The sequence below is a fragment of the Rhipicephalus sanguineus genome, chromosome 9 (genome assembly GCF_013339695.2).
Source record: "Rhipicephalus sanguineus isolate Rsan-2018 chromosome 9, BIME_Rsan_1.4, whole genome shotgun sequence".
NCBI lineage: Eukaryota > Metazoa > Arthropoda > Arachnida > Ixodida > Ixodidae > Rhipicephalus > Rhipicephalus sanguineus.
Genome location: NC_051184.2, coordinates 57,939,029 through 57,956,957, shown reverse-complemented (window position 1 = coordinate 57,956,957; position 17,929 = coordinate 57,939,029). Strand labels below are relative to the sequence as shown.

The 17,929-nt window shown below is 42.8% G+C and overlaps 1 long non-coding RNA gene across 1 annotated transcript in view; it reads right to left on the bottom strand.

Moving 5' to 3' along the window:
• Window positions 1-17,156, bottom strand: part of LOC125759832 (uncharacterized) — an 84,061-nt gene extending 66,905 nt beyond the window's left edge. The window contains exon 1 of the long non-coding RNA XR_007417537.1: window positions 16,689-17,156. This is a non-coding gene — a long non-coding RNA (uncharacterized LOC125759832). The remainder of the gene's footprint in view (window positions 1-16,688) is intronic.
• Between the last annotated feature and the right edge of the window lie 773 nt (window positions 17,157-17,929).

Here is a 17,929-nt window from a genome sequence, read left to right as displayed (position 1 = left end):
CCTGCCTACATATACATGTGTAATAAACACCAGTATTTCTGATCCTCCGCTACTTTGATTTTCATATTGCGAAGCTTCACATGAATTGCATGCTCCTGTCGCTCGTCAGGGGCCAACTTTTACGCTTGTATACAACTACCGGCATAAAGTCACTACGCGTTGAAGATCGTTTTTTATTTGGTCTTTGCCACGAACGCAGCGACAGGTCACGGAACTCAGCAGGTAATATATTATTTTTATTGGGGCTCGGAAGAGAAGTTTTGCGCAATAATTTGAACGAGCCTTCAAGATTGAGATGAATGTGTGGTATATGCAATGTCTCTGTGCTTCAGAAGGAAAAGAAACACTGTTTTGAAGCCTTCCACTGAAACTGACTGGTAGACCCGTACTGCACTGTGGTCACCTGAGGTGACCACATCATATCTTTTGAACTAAAGGTGCGAAATTTTTTTGCTTCTGAGAAAATCGTTTTCTCAAAAATAATTCACCGTTTCGTTTGCATGAAACTCTGTTTTCTACCAAAAATGCACTTCTGTACATGAAAGAGTTAAAACGCGAAATAGCTTTTGGGAACTTTCGGTTTTTTGGGGAGCCACACTTCATGTGTTTTGAGTATGATGCCATATATTGCAGTCATTGGAGGATATCGCATTACAGTTAAAAACTTCCTTTATAGTCCGATGGTATTTTGCTATCAGGATGAAGCTATTTTTTTTTTGCTCGCTCTTGTGTTAAAGGGCACCGAAGGACGCCTTACACTTGTTTTAAAGAGTTCAGTTTTCGAGAAATGGCCTCGCCACTACAGATACTAAATCTTTATTCGACATTTCAAACAAGAAGAAAAGCGTTAGGAAATAGTATAATGAGTAAGTATTAAATTTACAGAGACGTCCATCCATCTCGCAGCACTTGGCACAAAGCGAAAAATTCAAAATGGGCTGATACTGCCCGACTACTTCGCATGAAATCGATTCCGACTACGCGTGATCTATGCCACATTTTTCAAAATTAAATACTCAGGTAACAGTATTTAGCTACCCTGCATAAAACACTACTTACTGGACTGAACATATTTGCACAATCACCATTGGGACAATTTTTTTGAGTTAAACTATCGATACCACTTCCTCGATGCCAGGAGTTCCACTATTACACGTCACATGTGGAACCTCCAGGCTTTTTTTTAATATCATAGGGAACGAAACAGCATATAATGATTAGAGCTGGCCACGAAATACCTTAGTAAGTAGTTATTTTTGCATAATCACATTATATACAGTAAATCTTCTTCCCTAAATTCGGTAGACGTGCGTTAATATCTATTTCGAAAAGTAACTAGTATACATGCAGAGAATATAAAAAGCGTGATTGTGGAACAAACCATACAGAGAAATGTTATGTGTAATTAGAGGGAAACCTGCTTTAGTGAACGTACAACCGTTAGCGAAGGAAGGATCTTTAGCCTCAAATTCAGACTTCTCAGAGTAGTGATAATAACGTTTCTGAGGCACCTAAATGAAGTTGCTACGTCGGGAAGCTTAATGACGCACATGATATTTCTGGTCGTCAGCAAACTTGTTTTCTACATCGGAAAGGAGTGTTCGTTATACTTTTTATTATACTATTTCATAACGCTTTTCTGCTTGTTTTAAATGTCTAATAAAGATTTAGTATACTAAAGATTTAGTATTTCTCGAAAACGGAACCCTTTTAAACAAGTGTAAGGCGTCGTTTGGTGCTCTTAACAGAAGAGCGAGCAAAAAACGCCAGGCCTGTGCTGAAACCGCAGCACAGTCACAGCGAAAGCTGGAAGAGCGGCGTTTCTACAGCCCGTTGTAAGCTCTCCTGGGGCTACAATACAAGTACACTAGAAAGGTACCCACTACGCCATAAATCACAATTTTTCTGAAGTTGTGAAGCACCTTCTAAGCCATTATTTGTCATTCGGCGGAGAAGCGAGGCACCAGCTACACGTCTGTAAGGCATTATGTGAACTTTGATCACGCGACGACTAATGACGATGAAGAATTATGGCTCAGCCCTTTCTAATGGGTTGGAAGCTTTAAACGGCCCACCAGTTATGTAATTTGCATTGGGTGACGCCCAGTCGCCATTTCCCTCTCCCGTCATGCTGTATAACTACGTTGACGTGGAAGAGAAACGGGGGGGGGGGGTGAATATCTTTACTGAGATCCCGAGGAAATGGATCATGTGCTTATGGGCTTCCTTGGCAACCAATACAAGTGGACGTGCGAGGAACCCACTACGCTATAAATCATTGCAATTTTACTGAGACCCCGAGGAAATGGATCATGCGCTTATGGGCTTCCTTGGCAACCAATACAAGTGCGCTTGCGAGGAACCCGCTACGCTATAAATCATTGTAATTTTACTGAGACCCCGAGGAAATGGATCATGCGCTTATGGGCTTCCTTGGCAACCAATACAAGTGCACTTGCGAGGAACCCACTACGCTATAAATCATTGTAATTTTTGAGAAGTAGGGAAGCAGGCACTGTGCAATTTTTCGCCATTCTACGGAGAGCCGTGGTACCTGCTAAACGCGTGTAAGGCATTATGCGCACTTTGTTGATGTTGTGGCTGATGACGATGAAGAATTATGGGAGATGCCTTTGTAATGGGTTGGAAGCATTCAACAACCTACTCGTTGCGCAATTCGCATTGTATGACGCCTGGTTACAGAATTCGCGTTGGTGCTTGGTGCTTATTTTACTCTTCTACCACGCTATATTGCATATGCTAATGTCGTTCCTTCCCGACATGAAGCCTGTATAGGACCTTTTTGCAAAGCAGTTTCAAGCACCGGCATGGCTCAGAGGTTGAATACTGGGCTCCCACGCAGAGGGCCCAGGTTCGAACCTCGTTCCATCCTGGAACTTTTTTCTTATTTCGTTTTTTTTTCTTATTTCGAGCGATACTGGTTACGGACACCGGCGGCGGCGGCAGCGGCGGCGGCGGCGGCGGCGGCGGCGGCGGCGGACAACTACGGTGCCTAAAACGGCCGGTGAAATGATCTCATAACAGCTTTCGCTGTAAAAAAAATAGCTTCATCCTCACGGCAAAATACCATTGGACTATAAAGGTAGTCTTTAACTGTAATGCGATATCCTCCAATGACTGCAACATATGGCATCTTACTCAAAACACATGAAGTGAGGCTCCCCCAAGAAACCCAAAGTTCCCAAAAGTTTTTCGCGTTTTAACTCTCTCATGTGAAGAACTGTATTTTTGGCAGGAAACAGAGTTTCACGCAAAAAAAAGTTTAATTCTTTTTGAGAAAACGATTTTCTAACAAGCCAAAAAATTGGCACCTTTAGTTCGAAAGATATGAGGTGGTCACCTCAGGTGACCACAGCGCAGTACGGGTCTACCAGTCAGTTTCTGTGGAAGGCTGCAAAAAACAGCGTTTCTTTCCCTGCTGGAGCACGGAGACATTGTATATAGCACACATCAATCTCAATCTTGAAGGCTCATTCAAATATTGCGCAAAACTTCTCCTCCAAGCACCAATAAAAGTAATATATTACCAGCCTTTTAAGACGCCTCATGCACGGTGGTCACTCTAGGTGACCACCAACTTCAGCGGTACAGTGCTCCGTACTGGCTCAGTACAGCTCTTAATTTCAAGATTCTTTGGTATTAGCTACTTATAAGACATGTTGTCCTAAGCTATCAACTTAATAAGAACCGGACATACTTTCATTTCTTTAAAAATATCTCGGGTTCATCGTGTTGCGCGCCTTGAAGACGATGTAACCCGTAAAAATAAGGCCCAAACGAAGTGGCATCACTTCTGTCACTATGTTGAAAGATTGAGAAACGTGCCGTATAAAATCTGACGCGAGGGGCTCGTGTGCTTCAAGAGAAAAAAATGAAGAAAAGGTGGTTACCGTGGGTGACCACCTTATTGGAAAGAGTTAAAAATGCATCTCTGGAAATTGTTTTATTTGTCTGCTGATGCGCATTCTGCAATATACGATTTGACTACTACAAAATATTACTCAACTCGAACGCACATTTCTAAATCTATGAGCAACGTTTTCGGTATGGCTGTTTTTATGATATAAAACTATAAAAACTTTGAACTTACGCCAAGTTTTGCCGAGGTGCAAGTAGGTGAGTGTGGTTCGTTGCAGGTATCAATTAAGGTATGAAATCGATGCTTTAGACTATTTTCGCCATCGTTATTTTCGTACGTCACAGTTTGGAGATGACTTACCACTTTGAGTAGCAGTCTGAAGTGAAATACTTAAGATTCGAAGTTTTTTTACTTGCATATTCTGATCAAAATCTGTTTTCTGATGCATTTGCAACATGGAGGCAACCATATGGCACCGGACTACCTGCGGAGGGAAGAAATCAAGATTCAATTTTTTATTGTTTTGTAGATATCAGATAAGTGTGATAGATGTTACTGATTACATTTAGAGATTTTATAAGCACTGTCACCAAGTGCCATAACTTTAGCCTTTCGGTTAGAACGTTTTAAGTCAAACCAATGAAGCGAAAATAAAAGCCATGGAGAATATCCTTTAACTCTTATGACATTTCACAATCACATTTCTTCAGTTCGAAGCCTCAGCGGACTCATTACAGGGTTTTTCAAGAAATGTGTCCGCTAATCCTGAAAAATAAGCAAAATGAAATATTTGCTCGCTTCCTGCATAATTAATTTCTACCTAACGGCAGACATCTTCAAATTATGCACACATGAGAGATGAACAACTTCAGTAAATAAACAAATTTAATTACCTTTATATTTGGTAAAGAGAGGCGGTGCTAGAAATTTGTGTTGACATGGTTTTTGCCAAAGAGCAATGAAACTCGGCTAGTGTCTATATAAACATGCTATTAGAGGTAAACACAAACTGATGAGAATATTAACGTGCTGCAGCTTGGCATATGCTTTGTTGTCGCTAACCTTTGGTGTGAATGAATGTGTCGTTTATTGATAGCTGGTTGCACCCTCCAAACGCTACCTGATTGGATAGAGGGAGGAATGACACTGCTCAGATACGTCCTGTGTCATGTGTTTGTAGTGGACACTGGTGTATAGTATTGGCTTTGAAGAACTTCAAGATATATTACAAAGTTTGAGTAAATTTTAAACACAACCTTCTTTGCCGCGCCTTACGCAATGTGAGAAACAGGCAGTGTATTCATAAACTGTGTTGCTAAAAGTTTTATTCAAGCTAGCAGCAATCTGAAGTTATGTTGCCACATTCAGGTTAATGTTGCTATGAAAGAATGGACAAATGAAAATGTAGGGTAACTTGTCTAGGCATGCACCACACATATACTTGCAGGTACGTTTCGCCGCTCTGCCAAAGCAAGAATTATATCGGCTAGGCTCCAAGCATTAGATATGTGTTTAAATGACCTTACACTCTTCAAAGTAAAAACCCTTTCAAGAACACTTCAATGTCACATTCACCATTTTTAAAATGATAAATCAACATTGAGCAGCTCGATGGTCTTTTGATGAAATGTCGCGGGGCGATTTTCAATACTGGCCAACCAATTCCTCAAATATATTTCAATTGATCCGCAATATATATTAAAATGTCAATTCATTCCCTATCAATGATAAACCTCTATTTATTTGCTTGATGTCTTTTCAATTGAATGGTGCAGGCCAATTTTCAATACGTGACAAGAACTTCGTCAACGGTATTTCAAGTGATGCGCAATATATTTTGAATTGTCAATTCCTTTTCTCTTTACGATAAATCTGTAATGGTTTGCTTAATGGCTTTTCAATTGAGAGTAGCGGGCAAATTTTCAATACTGATCTTCAACTTTCTGAATGATATTTGAATTATTACGCAATAACTTTCGAATGCCGTCTGCTGACATTGCTGAATGAAATCTGTGTGTTTTTTTCAATAAGAGCTTTTGTAAGGGTAGCCACTCAAGCTGAACTTCCGCGTGAATTGGGACAACTTTTGCCAGTACATTTTCCCGGAAGAGGAGATGATGCGAGCAGCACGTAGCCAGCTCAAGCACCACATCAAGAAGCCGCAACAATAAAGAAACAATAAATATGTCTCGAAGGTACCGCAGTAAAGAAAACTGAGTTCTCTAGTTCCCTAGGTTAATGTATGAACCTACCCCTCCCCCGCCCACCGTTCTGAGAAAAGTTGGTAACCGTGGAAAACAAACGTGCTAACGAATGGCGAACGCTAGTCCATGAAATGTACATCGTGCGTTGAAAAGAAAATTTGTGTCTGGTCAAGTTTGTTCATATTTCAAAGGAATTTGAAAATACTGTATACCCATCAGCAGCAATATTTGAAGTCCTGCAATGGTTTCTGATATCTTGAAAAAAGAGCTGTTGTCACGTATTCTGTGCTTTTCCTTTACCAGTTTCGAAGCTGCGCTTTCCAGCATTTCACGAAATACGTTGTCCTTGAAGTAACAGAGGCGGAATGACCATACAGTCCTTGCAGTGAGTTTAATTTCTTTTATGATTTATTTTGTTCGTTAGAAGTCTGACCATTTACAAGCCTCGATTTACGACGCAACCGATGCATTTTGATGGCATCGTCGCTCCCAGGAGCGTCAAAAGCAAGAAACGCGCGGATATAGACACAACATGTGTTCGCGTAAAGGCAAATACTAGATGAAATACTAGTGAATAACGAGAGAACGACACGCACACCACACAGCTTCTCGCGATGGTTCAATCCGCCCCTCCCCGCCGAACCATTCTTTATTTTTTATTTCGTATATCGTCTTGACTTCTTGATTCCGTTTTTACTTCATCATCACTTCTTTTCGGTATGTGAAATGAAGAGCCAATGGTCAAGCTGTCAGGCACGTCACCTTCCACATCCCACTGTGCAGATCCTATGCAGACATAGTGCCTTTATTATTATTCGATTTAATTTTCATTCAGATATTCAAGGTTTGTTTTAAATGCTAGATATGCCCATTATCTGAGACTTTGTAATCCTTATCGTAATCCCAACACACACAGATATATGTAACAGAAGTTTCGTCGGGTATAAACGTCGGGTATGTGCCATGAGCACGGACGCTACACAACAGAAAAATCTGGAACCTAAGGTGTTTCGCCCCTGAAACATAGCAAGACAACATGAGAAATAAAAAGAGACATAAAGAAAGAGATAGATATATGGAAAGAGAGAGAGAAAGATATATAAAGAAAGGAACACGAAAAAGAGATAGGGAAAACAGAAAGCAAGAGGGGAAAAGAAAATTAAAGCGAACTGAAGAAAGAGAGCGAAAGAAGCAGAGAGAAAGAAGGAAGAAAGTCAACAGAGAATGTAACAACGAGAAAGAGAAAGAAATAGAGAGAGGAAGAAAGAAATAGACAGAAACAGACACAAAAAGAGATAAAAAACAGACACCAAGGAAAAGAAAGATTTAAAGCGAGGAGTGTTAGTCAGCGCCAATCGCAGCCATGGCGCAACTGGCGCTTACTAACACTCCTAGGTTTAAATCCACATATATACCCCACAAGGTGGACGGGAGGATGACCGCCGCCGTAGCTCAGTGGTAGAGCATCGGCCGCGTTATTCGTAGGTCGCAGGTTCGGTCCCTGCCGGCGGCAAGCTATCTTTTCGTCCACTTTATATTCTTCACATTTATATTCTAAATACTACAGATAACACCCCGTATACTTTCTTTGGCGTTATTGTCTGTTAGGTCTGATTAATATTGTGTGCAACAAAGATAAACGAGCCCTTAAGAATACTCTCCTTTCCTTCATTCATAGCGAGGGTCTCGTCCTGACAGACTTGATGCCTTCAGGCAGTATGCGAGGGATTATTGGTCAGCTGCCAGCTCGTAAAAAGATCACTTGCTACGTGACGCCAACAGGCAGAAAAAAGAGTGTTCCACACTCGCCGTCATGACTGCGATTGGCGCTGACTAACTCTCCTAGGTTCAAATCTACATATATACCCCACAAAGTGGACGGGAGGATGACCGCCACCGTAGCTCAGTGGCAGAGTATCGGATGCGTTATTCGAACGTCGCAGCTTCGGTCCCTGCCGGCGGCAAGTTTTCTTTTCGTCCACTTTACTTTCTTCACATTTATATTCTAAATACTACAGATAACACCCCTATACTTTCCTTGGTGTTAATGCCTGTGTGTTCTCATTAATATTTTATCCTTAAGCAAGAAAGATAGCTCCTTCTTAGAAAGCCCGATTTACCGTTTTGAAGCACAGTTGTCACCAAACCTGTCAATCAGTTCCAGCGCTCGTGTGTATCGAGCGGCTTCCCTATCCTGGTCTTGTAAGCTTTTAGTTTCTATGATGTCTTTCGAACATGTCCTTACTGTCACATTAGTGAACCTCATTATAGCCCACGGTATGGAATCGTGGCCACTGCCGCCGTGATTTCGTTGTAGGCGAAAATGCTTGAGGCCTACGTACTTAGATCTGAGCTCTCGTTAAAGAGCCTAAGTTAGCCAACATTTGCGGAGGCCGTCACTACGGCGTCCCTCATAATAATATCATGGTTATGGGACGGAAAACTCCTACAATTATTAAGGTTGTTTTAGGGGCGAAGCTCCTTATGCCATGGGTCTGTCCATCCTCCGTTTGTTTGTTTGTAGTAGCCACCTCTAGTTCGTGAAGTGATCACTAGATGGCGTTGGTGGCGCTCGCTCCATATATATATATATATATATATATATATATATATATATATATATATATATATATATATATATATATATATATATAATTGCATATAATATCGCTAGATGGTGCTAGTTTTTGTATAATTCCAAAAGAATTGGTTGGAGAAGGCGGAAAAGAAGAGGCTAGAAGAAGAGCTAGAAGCCAGGAGGAATGTAAATAAAATGGCTGAAAGCAAACTGCTTTCGTTGGAACTTTGCATGCCCACGTAGACGATGTGGAACGGGACCCCATACTTACTGCGGTGTACGTTCTCTGTCTTACCGAGACGTGGAACGCCAAAAGACCGTATAACAAAGGATACGTTCCAGTCGTGTGCATCGATGATGCAGATCGTCCTGCATGTGGTGTGGCCGTATACGCCAAACAAACAGAAAAGGCACTAGATCTGAAACTACTACCAAAGACCCAGAGCCACAACGGTGAATATCCTGCGATTTTGATGGATGCATCATCATGACCATGTACCTTGCACCCAATTTGTCGAGTGGGAATATCAAGTCATTCATTGACACGGCATTGTGTAATTATGACAAGTACAAGAATAGACCATTTGTGTTAGTTGGTGACCTGAATGTCGATATTACCGAAAAGAATAATGAGTGTGTAATACAAAGCCAAATATGCTCTCACGTGCACGTCCTTTGATCATATGAAACCAACGACCATCCGAGGGACGTGTATAGACCTGGTATTTTCAAATTTCTAATTGCAACCCGTACAGGAACCGCTATCCCTTCATTTCACTGGCCATAAAGCCGTGATGATGAAGGACAACGCAATCCAAGCGTTATCGAATTAAGAAAAATAAAAGTTTGATGTTTGTATTTTACACACAGTGTTTCTCACTCTTTATATAGTGATTGAAGGGACGTTACACGGAAGATTCACGGTTTACCGAGGATTCCCTCCGGAGCTTCGCCCCACTCATCATCATTCACCACGTAGATACACTGTGATTTTTATTTTTTTTTTCAACCTGCAGCTAATTCGGGCTTTGAACCAGAACGCCTAACTGCTTTTTTTCGTTTCGACATGCCGCTGTTGGTCTCTAACGGCAGCATCTCAGCATGTGCCTCTATGTGATTGCTCTTATTAACCTTATAATTTCTTGAAGAAAACATCATGGTGATCATCCGAGGCTACAGCTGTTCTAGGATGTTTAACTCAGATTTCGTTATTGGAGAAAGTCAGATGGAATAAAATTTGATTACAGCAAGCAGAGCCCTATTTTTATTTTTGAGAAAAGACGGTAGATAGATGACGTTTTGCTGCTGCCGTAGGCGAACTACGTGAATTGCAGTTATGAAAGAAATATCTCCAAGGCTCTTTCACGGTCTTGCTAAAGTCCAAAAACATGTGGTAGTCACGGCGATCGCATTCGGCTTTATATCGCAGAACGTCACATTAAAAAACATAACAAAAATTATTCTGAGCTTTCGGCCGGGAACCTGCCTTTATCAATGATGCTGATCTGTGATAAAAGCCGGTCCCCGGCCTCTATGTCAACGCACTGCAATATTGACGTATTTTGACACTTCCCCTCGTTACGAGAAAAGAGCAGGTTGGACTTCAATGAATTATTGTTCACAAACAGTTATTCCGTTCAGGCAGCGTGACACAGAGAACCCAAGCTACATACTAGCCCCTTGCTAGCCCCATTTAGGCGCGAAATATAATGGACTGTCTGAAAATGCGTCAAACTAATGCAACGTAATTCCAAGGCCTCCATACTAGATCCCAAGAAATTGGAATAATATCTTATTTTTTTGCGAGTTTCAGTACTTATTCGTAATTAGCATGCAAATAAATGTTTACTTATTCTGTAATCCAATCATGCTTAACTCTTGCACAAAAAGTCAGATTTTAGGCTCAAAATCAATGCCCAGCTAGTTTTTTCGTTGTATTTCTTTCGAGCAAAGAAAACAATACCCTTGACGTTGGTCCTAGAATGGGGCACGCCGAACAATCGTCGAACATAATAGTGTATTCAGAAAAGTGACCCTTTGCAGCAATACACAGGCAGTGAACTTAAACTAGCGCAAGTTGTACATTTAGGAAGCCTGAACAAGTGTACACAATGCATTTCAAGCTATCGGACGAAACACGCGGTGCGCAACGCGCCGCCGTAGTTAATGTGTACAATTGTACACACCACCACTGATGGAGCTGGAATAAAAATGACATTTTAAACATTAACTTATTAGGTAAGTACACCAATATTTTATCAGCCCAGATGTAATGAAATTATGCAAACATAAGTGTGCAAATAAACCATGTAAAATTAACAACGCTGTGCGAATCTGCTTTTGACGTCGCCTCATTTTATTAACAGCGTTGTGCACACAATATAGTGGAAATGACAACAGTTGTAGCAAGAGATGCATAACTATATGGTCCCACAAGAAAAAAACATAAGGGACGCTTGAGATTCGCCTTCAACAGTAGAAATTTATTTATTTATTTATGTAGTTATTGAAAATACCTCAAGGACGCTGTACACAGCGTTTTACATGAGGGGTGAGAGAAACAAACAAGTTACTTCATATTTACAAAGTGTGACTCAACGGAATTCTTGAAATGAGCATGATTGACGTGAAGGACGATGTCTGCGGGAAGATTGTTCCAGTCGATGGCAGTCTTGACAAAAAATGATTGCAGGTGCGTGGCGGTGCGGGCATGGGGAGGGTATACGGCTTTATCATGGCTGATGCGTTGAGAGATGCGATGAGCTGGAGTAATCGGCCCTGATGGCATTGTCTTCTCAGTTGCTAGCCTACCTTCGCTTCCCGGTGGGCACTTCAGCGGTTCCGCAAGAAAAGGAACATCTGTGCGCGTAACATTGGCCGTTTGAAACTATCCCAGAATGCCTACTACAACTGCCATTTTGGCAATATCAACAAATGGCTCAAAAATGACGCCACCGCCTGTTCATGAATAGTTATAACAATAATGGTATATGTCCCTTTGCCCAAGTGGATTTTTTGACTACGCTCCCTCACTGCATAACATTTCTGTCGATATGTCAATATCCGGGTCGGATTAGTCGGATAGGTGTCAGGTCAATCCAGTTGAGTCGGAAGAAACCCATTCATGTATAAACCGGAAATAAACGAGCAACACATCGTATAGAAAAGAAAATTTGCGCTACTAGCACTGGTGGCTCAAGGCTGGAACCAACAGCAGAGCTGAGCGGCCTTCATTGTTTCTTCTCAATTTTCAATTTCTTTGCTCCTTTCTTTCTTTCTCTTTCTCTCTGTTTTTTCTTCCTTTCTTTCCACTCTTCCGTGTTTTCTGTGCGTTTTTAGTATTTTTTCAACATAGATTACCAACGTGACAAAACTGCTGCATTGCTGTATTTTTGTCTTTTTGTGTCTGCTTCCTTCTATTTCTTTCTTACCGCCTGTCAATGTATTTCTCTGTCCTTTCTCACTCTTTCTCTCTTTTTTCTGTTCCTTTTTTTTTCTCTTCTACTTTTTCTATTTCTCGCTTCCGGTTTTTTTTTCAGTCTCTTTTTCTCGCGCAATTTCTTTCTCCCGTTTTCTTCGTTTCTCTCTCTTCATTTCTCTTTCTCTCTCGCTCTCTGTTTTTCTCGGTTTCTTTTTTCTGTGGCTCTTCCTTTATATCTCTTTCTAATCTGTGCCTATTTCTCTGTCTTTGTATCTTTTTTCCTCCTTTCCTATCTTTATGTCTTATTCTTTCTTTTTCTTCTTTCTATCTCTTTCTGCCCTTATTTCTCACTTTGTTTCCGGACTTGTGTACTCCTTTTCGCGCCCATCGAAGTTATTGCACCCCACGCCGAACAAGTCGGCGCAGTGGAACTGTGTTAGCCGGGCGCATGTGTTTGATGATGATGCGAAGGAGACGATGAAGAAGAGGAGGAAGAGAGCACGCCTGCCTATTCACTGCATTGCACGAGCTAGGCGCAAATGTGCCATACGCTAGGCGACAAGAGATGTCATATAAGTTAGAGGTCATTCATGATAATATTAGTTTCTTGTCGATACGAACCGGAAGTTTGCCAGCTTAAATATCTTAACTGTTAAAAATTTGCGCCCTTACACTACTTCAAATTGAGGCCATCGAAGGCGCAGGCTGCACGTTCTCTGGCAGCGGCTTCACGTCATATTCCAGCCCATTCGCGCTTCTGTGCTAGTTGGCGCTCCTTCGATTGCGGCTCTTCAGCCTCCCATAGAATGACACGCGTCCTTCCAATAGCTTGGCCCAAGGGGAACGCTGATAACAGCGCTAGCGCAATATTTACGTCATGAAGCAAATGAGTACAACGATTAGCTGGGAGTTCTGGAGCCGAGTATCACGACACCTGTGCAAGCGGCAGCGGCGGTGGAAGGTGGCGCCTGTGGCGATGGGCAAAGAAAACCTATGGCGAGGGGTGAAGGTTGAGAACATTGTTGTTCTTTGTGTTATGTCTACGACCCGCCGCGATTGTCGCGCGTCTATGGTGATCGACGGCTGGCGCAAAAGTACCAGCCATCGAGCACCATAGCTGCCTCATTTTGATGGAGGTGAAATAGTAGAGGCTCGTCGGCGTAGGTTTAGGTGCATGTCAAAAAGCCCCAGGTGGTCAAAATTTTCGGAGGCCTTCAGTGCGGCATCTCCTACTCATTTGGTGCTCTTCATCGTAAAACACCAATAATTATTTTTATTTTGTCTGCGTACATGATCCGCTAGAACGTAGCCATATACCACATCCTTGTAATGAAACAAATTATGAAGGCCGTGGCACGCTTCATTGCAACTAGTGAGTAGGGTGTTGACAACCCATCACGTACCCCTTATGTCATGGTGCACATTCGCAAGATCAGAGACATCCTGCATATTCGCGAGATCGGAGAAAGCCTTGTCCTGGTTCGGTAAGAACTTTTGCCGCATATACGCGAATGATGTGAACATTTTTACCGAAGGAGGTCGGTGACGTAATGCAATAAAAAAATTTGCAGTGACTTAGCTCGGCTTTGCCAGGCTATACGTAGCGTTAGCAAAGCTTCAGCTGATTATTCTTAGCTTTCCAGATTGTCTAGGATTATTAGCCTTCTTCTGTCAACTGCTTCGGGATCCGATGAGATAAGCTTTTCGGCTCTTCTGCGCCGTTGAGCAGAATTTGCGCTCTCCTTCTCCATGGCGTTACCTACCTGTAAACGCCAGTAAGAGGCGCTATGAAGCGGCTCCAGCGCAGTGTCCGACGGCGACTGCACAGCGAAGGCGAATGCTGCGCGCGCCGCCGTCTGTGTGTCTGCCATTGCTACGACGTCACTCCTCTCGAATGCGCAGACCAGCAGCGGTGAGTCGCGCGCGGCGGCGCCAGTTTGTCTGCCGCGGCTAGGTGGCCACTCCTCCCGAACGTGCAGACCGGCAGCGGCGAGACGCGAGCGGCGGTGGCGGAGAGCGCGTGAGATGCCGACTTCGGTGAGCCAGCTGTGCGACATCACTGATACTCGCGCATGCGCAGCACGGCTCATGAGGATCTACGCGAAATCGGATCCGGCTAGGCCAGTGTAGCGAACGCTACAAAAGTTAGCTCATCTTCATCAGACTGATTGCACCCACTGCAGGGCAAATTACTCCCCCATGTTTCGCCAATCAACACGGCCGTGCACTTGCAGCGGCCATATTATTCCGGTAAGCTTCTTAATCTCATCTGCCCACCGCCTGAATCTCCCTTGCGTGCTTGCCTTCCCTTGAAATCCAGTAAGTTACTCTTAATGACCAGCGCTTATCTCGCCTACGCGCTAAATGCCCAGCCCATTTCCATTTCTTCTTGATTTCGACAAAGATATCCTTACGCCACTTTGTTCCCTGCCCCACAGTGTAGTCTATGTATGCGTGTGTGGTTATCAGGGTTTATATCATAATCATCACCCAGCACCTCGAGTAGCATGTGAGGCGAATAGCCAGGCTAACAACTCCAGCTTTTGATTAATACATTTCTCTCTCTGTGCTCTCTTGTTGTCTCTTAAGATTACACCTATCATTTTCCTTTTCAGGGTTCTCTGCTTCATGATCAATTTGAGTTGAGCCCGGTTGGTGAGCCTCCAGGTTTCTGCACCTTAGGTAAGCACTGGTAAGACGCAGATGTTATGTACCCTCCTCTTGTGGGTAGTAGCAAACTACCATTCATCATTTGCCGTTGCCTGCCAAATACGCTACACCCCATTCATATTCTTTTACTTTCAGTGTCATGGTTCGGCTGTGTGGTCACTACGTGTCCTAAGTAGGCGTATTCCTTTATCACCTCTGGTGCCTCACTACCTATCGCAAAGCGCTGTTCTCTGCCGAATACCGTTGCGCATTACTTTAGCGTTGTGCATATTACATTTCAGTCGTACCGTTTTGCTTTTCGTGTTCAATTCAGTAATTATGACCTGCAATTCGTCGCCTAAGTTACTAATGAATGCAATATTAATGAGAACGAATGCAATGTCATCAGCGAATCGCAGGTTACTAAGAAACTCTCCATTAACTTCTTACCCTAACAATTCCCAATCTAGGGCTATGAAAACTTCCTGTAAGCACGCGACGAACAGCTTTGGTGAGATCGTCTCTCCCTTTTTCACACTAATTTTTGTCAGACTTTTACCGCAGCTCCACAGCCACCATAGTATTCTATAAAGAAAGCAAAAAAAGGTGAGTTCATTGGATAATAACTTGGAAAAGTGGTCCACAGGCACTGTCAACACACATGAGGCGCTTTTAAAACATATGCTCAGGTATTTTTTTAAAATTATATACGCGGCGTATTTTTTCCTTGCACCAACGAATTAAAGTAGACACTTTGGATGAATCTGTGGTCAGTGACACGCCTACCAGGTCGGTGCACAAGAAAGAGCTTTCTTCAGAGACTGTGTGTTAAGTAATTACATATTTTATATTTGACTGCTGAAATGTTTCCTTTCGTTTTGAACGGCTAGGAAGTATCGCGACACAAGAGTATCACGAAAGTATTTCAGAGATATATTTAAGTATCTGCATTTCTGTTTTAACATACATTCGCAAAATGTATATGCATCTCACTAGAGAAATACATTTACGATGTATCCATTGCATCGCGATACTGTGCAGGATAAGAGTATCTCGTTACAATTTTGCTTTTGTCGGAAGCGAGCTGAGGGTGGAATGAAGTTCTTTTTTTTCCTGTTTGTGGCAACACTAGCAAGGGCGCGCCGCAAGTCGGCGACATAGGAGGTGAAGCGATGGTTTCTCCTCAAGCCAGTGCAGTACGCCTGAATTTTTCGGGTGGCAAGCCATTGCTACGTGACCCCCTTGGGCGGAGACCACGTTTAAACTTCGCAACACTTCGCAATTCTTAATTTTTCAAGGCGCGGCCCTACCAAAAGCAGTTACCGTAGTCGCAGCGTTACCGTAGTCGCAGCGGACTTGACTGGAAGATGGCTATCTTTGTCGTGCTTTCAGCCACCGCTCCAGCGTGCCAGGGTGCATTCCTAATTTCTTTACAAGCGTGAAATGTTGTTTTATAGTACGAAGATTCCCCACCGCGGAGCCGAGCTCGCCTGTTGCGGCTTGATGAAATGTATGCTGCGGTGGTGGTGACAGCTTGATTGAAGATTGACATTTTCGGCTCAGGTGACGAGTGCTTGCTGCAGTCCCTGATAGGGTGCTCTGAGCAGCTGTCCCTGTTTCCACGTCTGTTTAGAGAGCTGGCTGGAGCAATTTAGAAGGGCTTGAACCCTGTCACCCCCGAGGAACATGGTTTTTGGAAGCTCCTGTTTCAATTGTGCAGTTTTCACATATTGGGCTCCATTGTAAGTAGGTAATCTTGGCCAGCCTAAATGGGCTGGGGAATGACTTCGGCTTCTCAGCGGTCAGAAAAGAGCCATGTGAGGGCAAATGTATCTCAGTATCTGTATTTTAGGCTTCCAAACAATGTATTTCGATATACTTTTCGAGTATCTATGCCCAGCGCAGCCTTTTTAAAATGAAATTGTGAATGTCAAAAAAGTACTTTCAGGCGCTTACCTGACCTTTGCGAGCCCCGAGATCAAAATTTGATGACACTGTACTCTGATACTTTCGGCTGCTTTTTCTTGTTTTCTTTTACGAAGTAAGGTTAAAAAAGATGTCCTAATGCCTCGTGTTTGGGTCATCACCGATCTTTAATGCAAGAACGTCAATGATATTATCCATCACTTAAATCGGTATTTTTACTGACAGCTGCAAGAGAATGAAACGTACGCCTTCTGTACATTTTTCACCAGGTAATGAAAGGGCCTCTATAAAAGGGAAGAACCTTCGCAGGGGTACATTGCAGAATCATCGTCTCACTTCAAGACCACTGCGATGAGCAGATATACAGCGACGTCCCTCATTCTCATACTCTGCTTTGCATTGTAAGTTAAATATGTTCCGTTTTTTCACGCTTTGGCCTATCCTCGAACTTAGTAAATTGGATACTGTTTTGTTGCAATACTAAATTTCTTGCATGTAGTGCTTGCAATAAGGTTAGCTTGTTCTCGGGGGGGTTAACATCCTCAAGCGACTTGGCTATGAGGGGCGCTGCAGTGGAGGGCCACGTGTAATTGTGGCTAGATAATTATAGCACAAGCCAATACACATGAGGAAACGTTTTTGTGTTCCTTGACCTGTGAAGTATTTTGAGTGCGTCCTCTCCGGGCCCTAAAGAACATCTATATAAAGTCTCCCAAAACATTTTGCCGCTATCTCGCTCTGCGAACGTTCATTTCCAGCGAAGCTGCATCAAACACCAGACACGGTGATGGCAGAGTATGTTTTATTATTACTTTAGAGTAATGGTCGTTGAAATTGCTTTGTGGTTGCTGTGGTGGAACGTGATTGCTTGCGCGACCAATTTCTGCATTTCGCGTAGCGTTGTATTCACGCTGTTCTTTTGGTGTCCTTCATTTGCGTGGTCTACCCATGATAGTCTCAGAATGAACTGAATGAGTAGCTAGACGGTTCTTCCATTTATATATGAAAGCCGGAAACACGCATGAAAAAGCAAGGAACGTTGGACGTCATACGAAGTCCTCGTGTGAAGTGCAAACAGCTGCAACCTAATATTTACCCCAAACTGGAGGGACGGTGTTGCCATTGTCCACAGACCCCTTATCATCCAACATCTGATCTTTTTTTCAATTCCTAAACGCAATACGCGACATGCTTCGAATGGTAATTTCAATCTGCTCAAATATTTTAATGTTTACGGAGAAAGACTAATACAATTTAATAGAACTAAAATA